Below are 19,149 nucleotides of genomic sequence, written 5' to 3' on the forward strand. Positions count from 1 at the left end.
AGACCCCCCTGGGCAGCTGAGGCAGCGCCCACCTGCCCCCAGAGAGGCCACTCAGACCGCCCCTGGCAGCTGAGACAGCGCCCACCTGCCCCCAGAGAGGCCACTCAGACCCCCCCTGGCAGCTGAGACAGCGCCCACCTGCCCCCAGAGAGGCCACTCAGACCCCCGCTGGCAGCTGAGACAGCACCCACCTGCCCCTAGAGAGGCCACTCAGACCCCCCTGGCAGCTGAGACAGCGCTCACCTGCCCCCTGAGAGGCCACTCAGACCCCCCCTGGGCAGCTGAGACAGCGCCCACCTGCTCCCAGAGAGGCCACTCAGACCCCCATGGCAGCTGAGACAGCGCCCACCTGCCCCCAGAGAGGCCACTCAGACCCCCCCTGGCAGCTGAGACAGCGCCCACCTGCCCCCAGAGAGGCCACCCAGACCTCCCCTTGCAGCTGAGACAGCGCCCGCCTGCCCCCAGAGAGGCCACTCAGACCCCCCCTGGCAGCTGAGACAGCGCCCATCTGCCCCCAGAGAGGCCACTCAGACCCCCCGGGCAGCTGAGACAGCGCCCACCTGCCCCCGGAGAGGCCACTCAGACCTCCCGGCAGCTGAGACAGCGCCCACCTGCCACCAGAGAGGCCACTCAGACCCCCCTGGGCAGCTGAGACAGCGCCCACCTGCCCCCAGAGAGGCCACTCAGACGCCCCCTGGCAGCTGAGACAGCGCCCACCTGCCCTCAGAGAGGCCACTCAGGTCCCCCTGGCAGCTGAGACAGCGCCCACCAGCCCCCAGAGAGGCCACTCAGATCCCCCCCCTGGCAGCTGAGACAGTGCCCACCTGCCCCCAGAGAGGCCACTCAGACCCCCCCGGGCAGCTGAGACAGTGCCCACCTGCCCCCAGAGAGGCCACTCAGACCCCCCCCCCCGGGCAGCTGAGACAGCACCCACCTGCCCCCAGGGAGGCCACTCAGACCCCCCCGGGCAGCTGAGACAGTGCCCGCCTGCCCCCAGAGAGGCCACTCAGACCCCCCCCCTGGCAGCTGAGACAGCGCCCACCTGCCCCCAGAGAGGCCACTCAGACCCCCCTGGCAGCTGAGACAGCGCCCACCGGCCCCCAGAGAGGCCACTCAGACCCCCGGGCAGCTGAGACAGCACCCACCTGCCCCCAGAGAGGCCACTCACACCCCCCCCCCCCCCCCCGGGCAGCTGAGACAGCGCCCACCTGCCCCCAGAGAGGCCACTCAGACCCCCCTGGCAGCTGAGACAGCGCCCACCTGCCCCCAGAGAGGCCACTCAGACCCCCCCTGGCAGCTGAGACAGCACCCACCTGCCCCCAGAGAGGCCACTCAGACCCCCCTGGCAGCTGAGACAGCGCCCACCTGCCCCCAGAGAGGCCACTCAGACCCCCCCCGGGCAGGTGGGACAGCATCCACCTGCCCCCAGAGAGGCCACTCAGACCCCCCCCCGGGCAGGTGGGACAGCATCCACCTGCCCCCAGAGAGGCCACTCAGACACCCCTGGCAGCTGAGACAGCGCCCACCGGCCCCCAGAGAGGCCACTCAGACCCCCCTGTGCAGCTGAGACAGCACCCACCTGCCCCCAGAGAGGCCATTCAGACCCCCCTGGCAGCTGAGACAGCGCCCACCGGCCCCAGAGAGGCCACTCAGACCCCCCCTGGCAGCTGAGACAGCGCCCATCTGCCCCCAGAGAGGCCACACAGACCCCCCCTGGCAGCTGAGACAGCGCCCACCTGCCCCCAGAGAGGCCACTCAGACCCCCCTGGCAGCTGAGACTGCACCCACCGGCCCCCAGAGAGGTCACTCAGACCCCCCTGGCAGCTGAGACAGTGCCCACCGGACCCCAGAGAGGCCACTCAGACCCCCCCTGGCAGCTGAGACAGCGCCCACCGGCCCCCAGAGAGGCCACGCAGACCCCCCTGGGCAGCTGAGACAGCGCCCACCGGCCCCCAGAGAGACCACTCAGGGCCCCGCTGGCAGCTGAGACAGCGCCCACCGGCCCCCAGAGAGGCCACTCAGACCCCCCTGTGCAGCTGAGACAGCGCCCACCGGCCCCCAGAGAGGCCACACAGACCCCCCCTGGCAGCTGACACAGCGCCCACCGGCCGCCAGAGAGGCCACTCAGACCCCCCTGGGCAGCTGAGACAGCGCCCACCGGCCGTCAGAGAGGCCACTCAGACCCCCCTGGCAGCTGAGACAGTGCCTACCGGCCGCCAGAGAAGCCACTCAACCCCCCCTGGTAGCTGAGACAGCGCCCACCTGCCCCCAGAGAGGCGACTCAGACCCCACCTGGCAGCTGAGACAGCGCCCACCTGCCCCCAGAGAGGCCACTCAGACCCCCCCTGGCAGCTGAGATAAAGCCCACCTGCCCCCAGAGAGGCCACTCAGACCCCCCTGGCAGCCGAGACAGCGCCCACCTGCCCCCAGAGAGGCCACACAGACCCCCCCCTGGCAGCAGAGACAGCGCCCACCGGCCCCCAGAGAGGCCACTCAGACCCCCCTGGCAGCTGAGACAGCGCCCACCGGCCCCCAGAGAGGCCACTCAGACCCCCCTGGCAGCTGAGACTGCACCCACCGGCCCCCAGAGAGGACTCTCAGACCCCCCTGGCAGCTGAGACAGCGCCCACCTGCACCCAGAGAGGGCACTCAGACCCCCCTGGGCAGCTGAGACAGCCCCCACCGGCCCCCAGAGAGGCCACTCAGACCCCCCCTGGCAGCTGAGACAGCGCCCACCTGCACCCAGAGAGGGCACTCAGACCCCCCTGGGCAGCTGAGACAGCGCCCACCGGCCCCCAGAGAGGCCACTCAGACCCCCCCTGGCAGCTGAGACAAAGCCCACCTGCGCCAAGAGAGGCCACTCAGACCCCCCCTGGCAGCTGAGACAGCGCCCACCTGCCCCCAGAGAGGCCACTCAGACCCCCCCTGGCAGCTGAGACAGCGCCCACCTGCCCCCAGAGAGGCCACCCAGACCTCCCCTTGCAGCTGAGACAGCGCCCGCCTGCCCCCAGAGAGGCCACTCAGACCCCCCCTGGCAGCTGAGACAGCGCCCATCTGCCCCCAGAGAGGCCACTCAGACCCCCCGGGCAGCTGAGACAGCGCCCACCTGCCCCCGGAGAGGCCACTCAGACCTCCCGGCAGCTGAGACAGCGCCCACCTGCCACCAGAGAGGCCACTCAGACCCCCCTGGGCAGCTGAGACAGCGCCCACCTGCCCCCAGAGAGGCCACTCAGACCCCCCCGGCAGCTGAGACAGCGCCCACCTGCCCTCAGAGAGGCCACTCAGGTCCCCCTGGCAGCTGAGACAGCGCCCACCAGCCCCCAGAGAGGCCACTCAGATCCCCCCCCCGGGCAGCTGAGACAGTGCCCACCTGCCCCCAGAGAGGCCACTCAGACCCCCCCGGGCAGCTGAGACAGTGCCCACCTGCCCCCAGAGAGGCCACTCAGACCCCCCCCCGGGCAGCTGAGACAGCACCCACCTGCCCCCAGGGAGGCCACTCAGACCCCCCCGGGCAGCTGAGACAGTGCCCGCCTGCCCCCAGAGAGGCCACTCAGACCCCCCCCCCTGGCAGCTGAGACAGCGCCCACCTGCCCCCAGAGAGGCCACTCAGACCCCCCTGGCAGCTGAGACAGCGCCCACCGGCCCCCAGAGAGGCCACTCAGACCCCCCGTGCAGCTGAGACAGCACCCACCTGCCCCCAGAGAGGCCACTCACACCCCCCCCCCGGGCAGCTGAGACAGCGCCCACCTGCCCCCAGAGAGGCCACTCAGACCCCCCTGGCAGCTGAGACAGCGCCCACCTGCCCCCAGAGAGGCCACTCAGACCCCCCCCGGGCAGGTGGGACAGCATCCACCTGCCCCCAGAGAGGCCACTCAGACCCCCCCTGGGCAGCTGAGACAGCGCCCACCTGCCCCCAGAGAGGCCACTCAGACCCCCCTGGCAGCTGAGACTGCCCCCACCTGCCCCCAGAGAGGCCACACAGACCCCCCTGGCAGCTGAGACAGCGCCCACCGGCCCCCAGAGAGGCCACTCAGACCCCCCTGGGCAGCTGAGACAGCGCCCATCCGCCGCCAGAGAGGCCACTCAGACCCCCCTGGCAGCTGAGACAGTGCCTACCGGCCGCCAGAGAGGCCACTCAGACACCCCTGGCAGCTGAGACAGCGCCCACCGGCCCCCAGAGAGGCCACTCAGACCCCCCTGTGCAGCTGAGACAGCACCCACCTGCCCCCAGAGAGGCCATTCAGACCCCCCTGGCAGCTGAGACAGCGCCCACCGGCCCCAGAGAGGCCACTCAGACCCCCCCTGGCAGCTGAGACAGCGCCCATCTGCCCCCAGAGAGGCCACACAGACCCCCCCTGGCAGCTGAGACAGCACCCACCTGCCCCCAGAGAGGCCACTCAGACCCCCCTGGCAGCTGAGACTGCACCCACCGGCCCCCAGAGAGGTCACTCAGACCCCCATGGCAGCTGAGACAGTGCCCACCGGACCCCAGAGAGGCCACTCAGACCCCCCCTGGCAGCTGAGACAGCGCCCACCTGCACCCAGAGAGGGCACTCAGACCCCCCTGGGCAGCTGAGACAGCGCCCACAGGCCCCCAGAGAGGCCACTCAGAGTCCCCCTGGCAGCTGAGACAGCGCCCACCTGCCCCCAGAGAGGCCACGCAGACCCCCCTGGGCAGCTGAGACAGCGCCCACCTGCCCCCAGAGAGGCCACACAGACCCCCCTGGCAGCTGAGACAGCGCCCACCGGCCCCCAGAGAGGCCACTCAGACACCCCCTGGCAGCTGAGACAGCGCCCACCTGCCCCCAGAGAGGCCACGCAGACCCCCCTGGGCAGCTGAGACAGCGCCCACCGGCCCCCAGAGAGACCACTCAGGGCCCCGCTGGCAGCTGAGACAGCGCCCACCGGCCCCCAGAGAGGCCACTCAGACCCCCCTGGCAGCTGAGACAGTGCCTACCGGCCGCCAGAGAAGCCACTCAACCCCCCCTGGTAGCTGAGACAGCGCCCACCTGCCCCCAGAGAGGCGACTCAGACCCCACCTGGCAGCTGAGACAGCGCCCACCTGCCCCCAGAGAGGCCACTCAGACCCCCCTGGCAGCTGAGATAAAGCCCACCTGCCCCCAGAGAGGCCACTCAGACCCCCCTGGCAGCCGAGACAGCGCCCACCTGCCCCCAGAGAGGCCACACAGACCCCCCCCTGGCAGCAGAGACAGCGCCCACCGGCCCCCAGAGAGGCCACTCAGACCCCCCTGGCAGCTGAGACAGCGCCCACCGGCCCCCAGAGAGGCCACTCAGACCCCCCTGGCAGCTGAGACTGCACCCACCGGCCCCCAGAGAGGACTCTCAGACCCCCCTGGCAGCTGAGACAGCGCCCACCTGCACCCAGAGAGGGCACTCAGACCCCCCTGGGCAGCTGAGACAGCGCCCACCGGCCCCCAGAGAGGCCACTCAGACCCCCCCTGGCAGCTGAGACAAAGCCCACCTGCGCCAAGAGAGGCCACTCAGACCCCCCCTGGCAGCTGAGACAGCGCCCACCTGCCCCCAGAGAGGCCACTCAGACCCCCCCCCCCCCGGCAGCTGAGACAAAGCCCACCTGCCCCCAGAGAGGCCACTCAGACCCCCCTGGCAGCTGAGACAGCGCCCAGCTGCCCCCTGAGAGGTCACTCAGACCCCCCGGGCAGCTGAGACAAAGCCCACCTGCCCCCAGAGAGGCCACTCAGAACCCCCTGGCAGCTGAGACAGTGCCCACCGGCCCCCAGAGAGGCCACTCAGACCCCCCCCCCCCCCCCCGGCAGCTGAGACAAAGCCCACTGGCACCCAGAGAGGCCACTTAGACCCCCCCTAGCAGCAGAGACAGCGCCCACTTGCCCCCAGAGAGGCCACTTAGACCCCCCCTAGCAGCAGAGACAGCGCCCACCTGCCCCCAGAGAGGCCACTCAGACCCCCCCCGGCAGCTGAGATAAAGCCCACCGGCCCCCAGAGAGGCCACTCAGACCCCCCCTGGCAGCTGAGACAGCGCCCACCTGCCCCCAGAGAGGCCACACAGACCCCCCCTGGCAGCTGAGACAGCGCCCACCGGCCCCCAGAGAGGCCACTCAGACCCCCCTGGCAGCTGAGACAGCGCCCACCGGCCCCCAGAGAGGCCACTCAGACCCCCCTGGCAGCTGAGACTGCACCCACCGGCCCCCAGAGAGGCCACTCAGACCCCCCTGGCAGCTGAGACAGCGCCCACCGGCCCCCAGAGAGGGCACTCAGACCCCCCTGGGCAGCTGAGACAGCCCCCACCGGCCCCCAGAGAGGCCACTCAGAACCCCCCTGGGCAGCTGAGACAGCGCCCACCGGCCCCCAGAGAGGCCACTCAGACCCCCCCTGGCAGCTGAGACAAAGCCCACCTGCGCCAAGAGAGGGCACTCAGACCCCCCTGGGCAGCTGAGACAGCGCCCACCTGCCCCTAGAGAGGCCACTTAGAACCCCCCTGGGCAGCTGAGACAGCGCCCACCGGCCCCCAGAGAGGCCACTCAGACCCCCCTGGCAGCTGAGACAGCGCCCACCTGCCCCTAGAGAGGCCACTTAGAACCCCCCTGGGCAGCTGAGACAGCGCCCACCGGCCCCCAGAGAGGCCACTCAGACCCCCCCTGGCAGCTGAGACAGCGCCCACCGGCCCCCAGAGAGGCCACTCAGACCCCCCCCTGGGCAGCTGAGACAGCGCCCACCTGCCCCCAAGGAGGTCACTCAGACCCCCCTGGCAGCTGAGACAAAGCCCACCTGCCCACAGAGAGGCCACTTAGACACCCCCTAGCAGCAGAGACAGCCCCCACCGGCCCCCAGAGAGGCCACTCAGACCCCCCTGCGCAGCTGGCTGCGCTTGAACCATAGAGACAGCGCCCAAATGCCCTCCCCCCCCCCCACCCCCCCGCCCCTCGTTTTGGTGTGCACTCCAGGGTCTGATGCAGGCCCGGCTCCAGGAATTTTTATTTGGGTGGGCCAATGGTGCATTAGGGTGGGCCACTGCGGCACTCGCGGCCGGCATGACTCGCGGGGCAAGGGAGATGAGGCAGAGGGTTCACGCGGGGTGGGTTCACGCGGGGTGGTGTTTAATTTAATAATTATTATTATTAAAAAATATAGCTTACCTTTCCGTTGGCTGGGACCCACGTCTTCTCGGCTCCTGCTCTCCTGCCTCTGGCAGGAACAAGATGCAGGCAGCCTGGCTCCCTCCCCGAAACCAATCACAACGCTGCAAGCAGTGTTGTGATTGGTCGGGACACCGCCCAGCCAGGGCCTTATGTGGAGGCCATGTTCTCTATGCAGGCTGCATTGCAGCCAATGCAGCCTGTATGGAGAAAGACAGAGTGGGCATGACTAGTTTGGGCAGCCCCAGAGGGCCGACCAAACAATCTTTGTGCACTCATGACCTGACAGCTAATTAAATAAACAAAAAACGAAAGGGCATGACAGGGCCGGCTTTAGCACTAATGCAAAAGTCTTGTTTGGCGCCCCACCAATGACCTCTTCATCCGTAGATACAATTACTACCACCCTCCAACAGTGCCCTTCATCCCTCTGTAGCCCCTCTCTCATATGCATTTAATTTGTTGTATAGCGCTACTCATATCTGTGTAGGGTGTCACAGTACTTCACATCACACACACATTATACAGAGATAATGAATGATGCAAGTAGGTAAACCAGTCTATAGGGAATGTCGCATAAGCCAATGAGGATTAGAAAGTGTAGGACTCATGTCATCCATACTGGTGGGCAGTATATTCTAAGAGGGTATGGTCTGGAGAAGCATGAACTCAGGCTTTAAAGCATACCCTAATGGTTGGTGGGTTGGCTATACTAATAAAAATGTATATCTGCCCAAGCTAACTCTTTTTAGCAGCATTAGAAAAATGAAAGACTGAGGAAGTTCTAACTATATCGCAACACAAACAAAATGTGAAGTTCTAACTAAACCATTCAGGTTTGTATGCAGCTCTTTGATGACAGTTCATAGGTCACTGTTCTATGTTAGGATTGTAACTTCTGAGCTGCAAATAAAACAAGAATCACTGTGACAAAGACAGTAACCCACTGAGCTATCCACATAAAATACAGTTTATCTGCATTTCAAAACTACCAACAAAGGATTGCTCTCCAGCAGGATCAGTAATCATCAGTTATCTGGACATTTTTATTGTTGCCGTGCATCCATGGTCAATATAATGATAACAAGCATTTAGAATGCAATAGGTCTCGGGATAATTAAATTTGAGCACCAACTGCAACAAAAGTCTATAAATTGTAGGCCAAAAAAATGTGTATGTATTTTTGCAGCAATGGTGGCATGCTGCGCTTTAGATGAATATGTTTAAAAGTAAAGTGCGCCATACTGCGATTGCTACAATAGTTAATTGCGTTAACAAATGATGTGTGCACTGACGGCTGGTGGTGTGTGTGCCTGTAGAAATTGTGCACTGATGGCTGGTAGTGTGTGTGTGTGCCTGGTGATAGCGTGCAGTGACGGATAGTGGTGTGTGCCTGGTGAAAGTGTGCACTGACGGCTGGAGGAGTGTGCCTGCTGAAAACGTGCACCTCTTACAGCACCACTCAACCCCCAACGCCTACATCACCACTCAATCCCCACCGCGTACAGCACCGCTCAACTCCCAACGCCTACAGCACTGCTCAACCCCCACCGCTTACAGCATCACTCAACCTGCAACGCCTACATCACCACTCAACCCGCAATGCCTACAGCGTCACTCAATCCTCACCGTCTACAGCACCACTCAACCTGCAACGCCTACATCACCACTCAACTCGCAATGCCCACAGCGCCACTCAATCCCCACCGCGTACAGCACCACTCAACCCACAAACTTCTGAATGCAGGGTCTCTTTCCGTGTACCCTCTCAACTCACCTGAAAGGACATCTGCATGTAAACAGAGGCCAAGTTGGCTGAGGTATGGGGACTAAGGTGCCCATTTTGCAAAGACTTCCCATACCCTTTGGTAAAAACAACCATCCCAGATGTTTTAATGGGTACCTGGAGGTACCTCTGTGTGTGAGTTCAAGGAGGGGGTCTAATGTGATTTAATTTATGGAATAACTTGAAGCATCATGATGACAAAAAATTTTTTTTAAATTAGAGGCAATGTAAGGTTGTTGAGTTTTAAAATGTGTACTTTTAATGGTCATAAAAAATGTCTGCAATAGGTACAGTCTGGTTAGCTATTACTGCTATGTATTCTTTGAAAGCACTTGTTTTATCTGATACAGGGCTGCTGGAATTATGCGATTCTGCATCCGTGACATTTTTCACATAATTATGTATTCGCCACATAATCCATCACATGCAGTATAACATGCAGATTTTAAAAACAATTGAAGCTGAAATGGATCAAAAGTTACTACAAAACATGGTGACGTGTTTGCGCGCATTGGAAGCCCTTTTCAAAGGATAACTTGCCAACTTTCAGTAGCTTATTTCTGTATTTGGCTGTTAAATTGGTACTAATAGGGTGAAATCTTTACCCAGACAGTTCTACCAAGTAAAAAAATTTCAAAATAATTAACTTATACTAGTAAACAATGTGCTGCATTACACTGCATAATTTGTCTATGCATGGGCGTAGGAGACACTAAATTTCTGGAGGGGACAGGGACAACCTTGTGGACTTTCCAGTGACCCTATACAAATCGCCCATTGTGCGAGACCGTACGCGCGTTAAACGTATACAATCGCATAGTTATGAAGAGAAATATTGAGAAAGGCAGGCAAGTAGTCACAGTGTAGGGTGTTGCAGTGACGAACAGCCTACAATAACACCAGTGTCTGTGGGGGGCTGCTTGCATTCTTGGGTCTGTGCTGAGCACCCCCAGCTGCTCAGAGGCCCCAGCTGACGTGGTGTTATGTACTGGAGTCTGTCACTAGGCAATGTCGGGCCTAGACAGGCTGAAAGACATGAAACCTATTGAGTGCAGTGCATTGAAGGGTGAGTGATGTCTGTGTGAGCGCAGGGTGAGCAGTGTGCCTGTGTGAGTCCAGGGTGAGTGATGTCTGTGTGAGTATAGGGTGAGCAGTGTGCCTGTGTGAGTCCTTGGTGAGTGATGTCTGTGTGAGCGCAGGGTCAGCAGTGTGCCTGTGTGAGTGATGTCTGTGACAGTGCAGGGTCGGTGATGTCTGTGTGAGCGCAGGGTGAGCAGTGTGCCTGTGTGAGTCCAGGGTGAGTGATGTAAGTGTGAGTGCAGGTTGAGTAGTATGCCTGTGTGAGTCCAGGGTGAGTCCAGGGAGAGTGATGTCTGTGTGAGTATAGGGTGAGCAGTGTGCCTGTGTGAGTCCTTGGTGAGTGATGTCTGTGTGAGCGCAGGGTCAGCAGTGTGCCTGTGTGAGTGATGTCTGTGACAGTGCAGGGTTGGTGATGTCTGTATGAGCGCAGGGTGAGCAGTGTGCCTGTGTGGGTCCTGGGTGAGTGATGTCTGTGTGAGTATAGGGTGAGCAGTGTGCCTGTGTGAGTCCAGGGTGAGTGATGTCTGTGTGAGTATAGGGTGAGCAGTGTGCCTGTGTGAGTCCTGGGTGAGTGATGTCTGTGTGAGTATAGGGTGAGCAGTGTGCCTGTGTGAGTCCTGGGTGAGTGATGTCTGTGTGAGTATAGGGTGAGCAGTGTGCCTGTGTGAGTCCTGGGTGAGTGATGTCTGTGTGAGTATAGGTGAGCAGTGTGCCTGTGTGAGTCCAGGGTGAGTGATGTCTGTGACAGTGCAGGGTTGGTGATGTCTGTGTAAGCACAGGGTGAGCAGTGTGCCTGTGTGAGTCCAGGGTGAGTGATGTCTGTGTGAGTGCAGGGTGAGCAGTGTGCCTGTGTGAGTCCAGGGTGAGTGATGTCTGTGTGAGTATAGGGTGAGCAGTGTGCCTGTGTGAGTCCAGGGTGAGTGATGTTTGTGTGAGTGCATGGTGAGCAGTGTGCCTGTGTGAGTCCAGGGCGAGTGATGTCTGTGTGAGTGCATGGTGAGCAGTGTGCCTGTGTGAGTCCAGGGCGAGTGATGTCTGTGTGAGCGCAGGGTGAGCAGTGTGCCTGTGTGAGTCCAGGGTGAGTGATGTCTGTGTGAGTGCATTGCATGGTGAGCAGTGTGCCTGTGTGAGTCCAGGGTGAGTGATGTCTGTGTGAGTGCATGGTGAGCAGTGTGCCTGTGTGAGTCCAGGGTGAGTGATGTCTGTGTGAGTGCATGGTGAGCAGTGTGCCTGTGTGAGTCCAGGGTGAGTGATGTCTGTGTGAGTGCATGGTGAGCAGTGTGCCTGTGTGAGTCCAGGGCGAGTGATGTCTGTGTGAGTGCAGGTTGAGCAGTGTGCCTGTGTGAGTCCAGAGTGAGTGATGCGGATGAGTGAATGTTGGCTTAGAGATGTGTCAGGGAAGGGTGAGTAATGGGTCTATGCGTGCAGGGTGACTGTGCCTATGCGAATGCAGGGAGAGAGATGTATCTGTGCAAGTGCAAAGAGACTTGTCTGGCTACTCCCAGAGATGTATTGGCCAAGATACCTCTTTCTCAAATGTGCTTAAGAATGCACCATTTGCCCACTCTTTTTTCAAAATGTTCTCGTGGGAGAACCCCCGAATCCCCCATAGGTGGTTGGGCCTCGCTCGCTGCGCGCGCTCTTCACAGTGCAATATTTACGCCTCACCACTTTCAAATGTCACCAGCCGCCCCTGCCTTTTAAATTAAAATTACAGTGTAGGCATAAGGTGATCACATATCATTTCACACACTGACAAATCTGAATACACAATGTAATACAGCAATGTCTAGCACCATCCCCTAAATGAATATTAAAAAAAAAACTTTGACCTAATGTCAGATGTGTCAGTACGAATCTAGTTATACTGAAAACATTGACAGTCTTAAGTATCACAGTAGTTTAAGGAAGAAAGTCTTGAACATTTCCAAAAGGCTTCCTCAGAGTTCTTAAAGAACACTACAGCACGTCAACACAGAGCATTATATAAGTGTCCAAGCTGCGGCTGGGCTGCGCCGCGCCGGGCCCGAGAAGAGACCTGCACCTGGTGTGCCCAGAGAACCAAAGGTGTGTGCGGAGCTGCGGCTGTGTGGGGTGACCTGGGGCTGCGATGTATACACTCACTGCACTGACTGCATGCCAAGAACGATGGTGCAGGACGCTGCTCACAAATGGACAGTGACAAGAATGACAGAACAGAAGGTAGCGCTAGCAACCCTAGCCTATGCGTTAAAAACACACGAATGTCCATTTTCGCACAACAATCTCCAAAATCTTTTCCCATCTTCGTACCTCGCAGATATTTCATTCGCCCCTTGAAAGCCTTGTAAGCGGCCGTCTGATTAATTCCCAGTCCGTATGAGGTTAGATTTCTCACGTCCGTGCTCATAAAACTAAATCTACTTTGTAAGCCTCATTCAGATAATTAGAAAAGTATCACATTTAAGCAAGAATATTGAGCCACAATGCCCGTGAATAGCCGAATTTAGAGACAGGCCTGCAAACACTAGTCCGCGGTGACATTTACACAATTCCAATCTATAATTACAGAAACACGGCGTGAAAGGGCCCTTTGTTATCGGGAGTTATTCAAAGTGCGGAATTAAGACAGAACATACGTGGGCACAATTTAAACAAAATGCTACGAGGAGAGGGCTTTCACGCACTGTAAATAAAAAAAATTAAAAAGCAGCACTGGCAGCAGAGGTGAGGGCGAGGCTGCTGAGCCGAGGCTCAGGCTGCACTCCAGACTCCACTCAGTCACACCTTGTAAATCCCACACCCCCACCACTTTCAAATGTCACCAGGCGCCCCTGGCAATGCAGTGTAACAGCCCTTGCCCCTACTTACAAGTTAACTGAGCGTCAGAGCGTGCTGCTGCCTGCAGCCCTTCAGTCTTCAAGCCGGCAACAGAGAAGTCCGACGACGAGGTCAGGTCAGCCAGCAAATCAACAAGAGCACTGGCTACAGGCAGCTGAGGTGAGAACTAAATAATTCCCTGAGCCTCAGGGGTTCTGCGCCACACAGAGACTTCAAAAGAGCAGAGGCAGGGGGGCGAGTGGCCTATGACGTCACCTTATGCTGTGACTATCGGATCATTTGAGAGGCGCCAGGTCAAATGCAGGGCCATTAGGACACACATCACCTCTCGCACTTCGCACTTTTTTTCGCGCGCTAATGGCCTGCCAATCTCCCTCTCAGGAGGTAGAGGGGAAATTTGTTTGACCCCTCGTCCCCCCCACCCTTGTCCCCTGTGTCCCCCCCACTCCAAAATCTGGGGGGGATATGTCCCCCGCGTCCCCCACAGTTCCTACGCCCATGTGTCTATGGTGCTCCCCTTCCACATAATTCCATTGGCCCTGATCACATAATCATTGTGTGGCCACCTATGTTATACAGTGTTTATTACAATTTTAGAATAATGCCCTACATATTCACATTGCTTTCTGTTACATGCTGGGACCGCAAAACTATATAAATACACATGTCACTATTATGCACTGCACAATCCTGGATTCAATTTTGTGACTGTTCTCATACAGACATCTTCGGGGATCACATTAACCAAGTTTCATGATGTGCGTGTCCCATCAATTAGTTTAATGTGCATTTATTTAACACCTCATTACTCACTTGTAGGCGGGAGCATTATTTTAAGTGCAGTTGCTGAACGTGTAAATACAACAAAATATTGTGTTGTTTTTAGCAAAGCTGTTGACTTTAAATGAAGACAGCCTAGAAATAAAAAAAAAAAAAAGTTGTTCTTCCAGGCCATCTTCATTCTTCAGTACTTAAAGAGGCATGATTTGCGCCCTCCTGGGACTGTCGCCACTGACCCACAGTTTGAAGACCTCCGCCCTAAGGCCAGGGCAGGAGCTCCCACCACATGCTGTGACTGCTAGGTTTGGCCCATTGTCATTTATATGTGACAATGGGCCGCGATAATCTGTGCTGGGCTGCGCAGAGGCTGCAGCAGCCTCTTGAATCGGATCAGGAGAGCCAGCCCGAACACTGATGGGGGTAAAAAAACGGCTCACATCATGTTTGGGTGGGCCAGCCTGATGTTTGGGTGAACCTGGCCCACCCGGCCCACCCTCTAGAACCGGGCCTGGTCTGATGGCAAGTAGACAGCAGGTCCCCAGGGGGGGGGGGGGGGGCACTGACTGAGAGACAGAGAGGAGCAGACAGCCAGTCACTGCTGGAAGAGGACACGAGAGTCAGACAGGGCAGCGGGGACAGAGCAGCCCAGGAGGCCCGGGAAGAGTCAGACGGCAGGACTCAGGGCGCTGTAGTGAGGCGCTAGAGGATGAAAGGCCGAGACAGGAGGGGGGGGGGCTGAAGACCAAAGAGACAGGCAGGGCTCACAAAACCAGACTTTGACGCTCAAAGAGCTGCCTGTCCCGGGTGCCCTGCCCCCCTCCCTCTCTCTCTCCCTGGAGCTATAGTCAAGCAATGAGGTGGAAATAGGTCAAAGGGCATGGATGCTCCAGGGGGGCCTTTCACCTGGCGGCGGAGTCCGGTTTCAGAAACCCGTCCGACCGGAGGAGCTGGTCTCACCTGCGCGGCTCCCTCCGCCCTCCCTTCACTGGGCCCCTCCCAGCTCCACCCGCCCCAAAACGACACAGAAGTCATTGGCATAGCTAGAGTTCCGCCTAGAGTCCCACAGCGCCGAGAGGCCTCTGATGTTCTTCTAGGCGCCGAGAGGCCTCTGAGGTTCTTCGAGGCGCTGTACCCCCTGGAATCCTGCTCGCCCGTGATCCTGAGGACGCAGGAGGCGGAACGCGAGACTACCGGAGTAAGTGTGACCTTTCTACTTCCTGTGTGTTAACGTGAAGGATGTTGTGTAGCGCTGAATGCTGCCAATGCTGCTTCTGGGCGCCTGTGCAAACGGATGCAGCATGCCCTTGCTCAAATGCAGCGGATAGCGCTTTCATGCCAGGGAAGCTGCTCTATTCTTTGCTGGATTATGAGCGATGGATTCTTTAGAGCAGGGTACTCACCAGTGGTCGAAGTGGGGACAAAAAAGATGGGGAACTGTGGGCGGAGACTCAGGGGGCGGGAATAAGCAGAGGATTGAATTAGTGGGCGGAGTCGGAGGTGTGGCTAAAAATAGGAAAGCATACCAATTTTTTGTGCTTTTGACATTTCACTGACCAGTTACAGCTTATAACGTTATTTAATTCAAACAATCGATACACATGTTTATTTGAGGTTTAATATATAAGTTGTTTATAATTAATTCATTTACAATGTGGGACATGTTTCCAATCACAGAATATTCAAAATACGCTTATAAGTGGCGGATGGGACACAGGCAGAGAAGGCACTATCCGTTTACTACTAGGGTTACTAGGCATGTCTCATTTTTATCCGACAGGACAAAGCACAAATCATCCTGGGAATTGTAGTGTCGCTTTTGCCATTTTACTTATGGGCCTACACAAAACAGTGAGATTCGAGATTAGGGATAACTAGTTACTGGTTGAAAGTCACCCTCATCACATTGTGCTAGTAAGGCCACTCTGACCCTGAACTGAGATCAGGAAGGCTTCAGCAGTCAGAAGGAACCACAGCATCATGGATGCTGTGGAGAACTACAAAAGCCTGTAAGGGGGAGAGCTACAGGATTCAAGGAGACGGGTAGAGCATTTCAAGGACCTAAAAGGAGGGAGAAAGTGATACAAGAGACTGAAATAGTGGAGAGATCACAGGAGGATCAGGGTAGAAGTTACTGCTGCGGCAGGTGCCCAGGGGGTGGGATCACGCAGGAAACTGAAAGGAGAGAGTGTTGCAAGCGCCTAAAAGAGTGGTGCAGGAATGATAAGAGCGAGACATTGGTCAAGATCCCTGTATTGAGGTAAAATAAGAATGAGAAATATGAATGTGCAGGCATCCGAAGAGTTGGAGTGAGCTCTCTCGGTCTCATAAGGGATGGAAGTGATGTTACTAAATAAAAGAACGTATAGTGCTACAGGAGCCTGTAGATGGGGATAATAACAGAATTAGAGTGATTTTTTTTGGAAAATATATTTTTATTGCAGAAATCAGTCACATATTCAAGCCAGTTATCAATTATATAAACATCGTTTGTGAGCGATGAAACAATAATATTCATAATACACAGCCATTTAGCTCACAACCCGGGGGTTGGGCGGTGTAAATCAGATATATAGTATGCGTGTGTATGTCACAGAATCATGAACATGTCCTGCCCACAAAGAATAATCGTATCTGCTTTTCTTTTGCACCCATTTACCCAACATACAAACCCCAACAACCCCTGGGAGCCAATACGTGAGCAAGCACCACCCGTCCCGAGTCTCCAGCTCCCGTGTCCTGTGTCCCTTGTATCAGTCCAAGACAACGTACCTCCACAGTTACAGTAATCAGCTTGATTTCAGGTGCATTCATCCTCCCAGCCAGTCCTTGATAGCAGGGATCTCCTTACCCGGTGGTCAGCTCCCCCCACCCTCCTAATCCCTCCCCCCTTACTTGAATGGTGGTGTGGGTGTTTATATAAGCACTCAATATTCGTAACGGTAATAACAATGGGCTAACGTAATTACGCGTTATATGTAGTAGTCACATGGACGTGGAGCTCACTCCCCTTCTTCCGTCAACTGTTGATCCTTAAAAGACTGGACCAGTCTTGATACTTCCTCTTGCACGGAGACACGCTGAGGGAAACCATTGTTGGAGACTTTCTTTTTTGGAGCCCACGCCCACAACTCGCCGGACCGGCTTCGCGGGTCCTGCAGCGCGGCAGTATCAGAGGGAGCCGCTGCTGTGTAAGTGGCTGTTACATCCAAACCGGCAGGGCTGCGAGCATCAGGCAGGGACTCCGTGGACCAGGAGTCCCTGCGCGCCCGATCACCGTCAGCTGGGCTGCTCTCCCTGCTGGCAACACCCACCCGCCCATCACGTCCCATGCTATATTAGGACGGCGTGCATCCGCTACGCGGAAGCGTGCGGAAGCGAGCCGGGAGAAGCCCGGGACAAGGGCGGGACCGTCTGTGGCCGTCCGGGGCCGATCGAGGACGGGTCGGGCCACCCCCCTTTTGTCTGGATTTCGTGACTCTCAACTACGTGATCCCCATCTGTAGATAAGGTATCTCCCTCAATACATTGTAATATATCATCCTCCGCTTCACAAATACCTGCTACTATGTCCACAAGGGGTACCCGGAGTAAAACTGTAGCTGGAGGAGCTAAGGCTAAGGTTACCGGTCCTATTGACAATTTCATCACGAAAGCAAATGAAGCTATAGATCATGGAATATTTTTATTGGAACGACGAGTCTCTCTAGAATTGGCAGAGGCGAAAAGGTCGTCATTGGGTCTGATTGCCTCAGCCAAAACACCTCATCGAGATTCTGAAATACTTGTCACGCCTGGTGTAATAGTAGAAATACATAGTATGCCAAATATTGTAGACTTATCCGCAACCCAGTCACTGTCGGAATTACAGTTGAGCCTGGAAAAATCACCAAATTTAGACTTGTCAGCTTATTTTAACACAGAACTGGGTAAGGTGACTGAGTCAATTCCTACAGCAAGTTCTGCAATAGTCCCGAACTTTATCATGGTAGAGGCATCTCAAGTTATTTCTAATACTGACATTGCAAGTAGTTTTATTGTCAATCAGACCCCGTCTACAAACCTGGACCAGGTAGTTGCAAACCCCATCCCTTATACACCGATTGCCGTTAATAATACACTGGATGATTCAACCCCCATTTTAAGAACTTTGAGAGGCTTAAGGGAGGGGGCCATACAGAAGCGACTGCCCCAAAGTTTAAATACAGATACAACAACCCCTAGGAAAAATCCCCAGGTACAGAAAAAGCAGGGGAAAGGTTCAACAAATAGTTTTAAGAAAGGGAATAAGAAAGGGACCACAGATTCTGCATGTTTAGGGGAAATGTCTAGTCTGGGTTTGATATGTAAAGATTGTACCTCTAATAGTCAACTAATAATGAAGGTTGGAGAACTTGTGAGCGCCCACCTAGCCACCATAGAAGTACGATTGGGGCTGATAGAAAAGCAACTAACTGAACTAAGTATTACAGTTAGAGGCCCCCCTGCAAAAGCATCATCCTCATCGAATGTAGCAAAACATTGTCCCCCTCCTCAAAAAACTGCTCAGCCAGCAATAAAAACTAGGCCAGCTCCCGCGACCATTACCAAACCTAAGGCAGTTTCAACAGCTAAGGATTTGGTAACAAAACCAATAGTACCCACCCCATCTGTAAAATTGCAAGGTGATAACCCAAAAACCCCGGGGGAAAGCTCTACAAAAGGAAAAGACAAAGTTAATGAGGGGAATAAGGAAAGGGAAGAAAGGACGATTCGCCGCCAACCTCCCCCCAGGCTCAAGCCCCTATGTGGTAGTAATGACCGGAGTCCCAGAGACCCCAGATAATATAGACGAGCCATCATGGTCCCTATTAAACAGAGTTACTCATTGGCTGAGCAACAATAGGCCCTTACCTCCATATTGTGCAAGTAAAATCCTGACCGTACGGAGAGTACCCTGGGTAGGCCATGAGAAAAAGAAAGCACAAGGTGATTGTGTAATCATCAATTTCGATGACCCCCGCACAGTGGACTATATCTGCTCCTGGGTTAGTGAGGGATATAACGAGGGAATCGAGACAAGGCATCTTTCATATTTCTACCCACCAAGGGGAAATGATAGACAAGAACGTTATGACCACGGATTGGATGAAGGATGGTGCCGGGTGGGGCGGAGGGATCTAGGAAACAACTGGGGAGAATGGGGGAGAAACGACCACAGGAATAATAACTATAGAAATTATCAGAGATGTGTTCCAGCGAGGGATGCCACTTGGGGGTTCCCTACATCTAATAGATTCAACAGCCTGGATATGGTTGACTGACTCCCACCACTAATTGAACCACAAAACACTACATCAGATGTTAGTGCTGGGGGAAAAGAGAGTAGCGAGGTTGAGCCTGTAAGTATACAAATTGATGAGGCACACCTCGGATTAGTTCGGGGCTTAATTAGCGTATTGGACAATAGGTTGCACCCAGAAAAAGAAGAATATGCCACCCCCTTTGAGTCGGTGGCACAGAGGACTCAAGACCCGGGTTGCCATATCAGCATTCAGGACGCTAACCCAAATA

Source organism: Lissotriton helveticus, chromosome 1_1, assembly GCF_964261635.1.
Source record: "Lissotriton helveticus chromosome 1_1, aLisHel1.1, whole genome shotgun sequence".
NCBI lineage: Eukaryota > Metazoa > Chordata > Amphibia > Caudata > Salamandridae > Lissotriton > Lissotriton helveticus.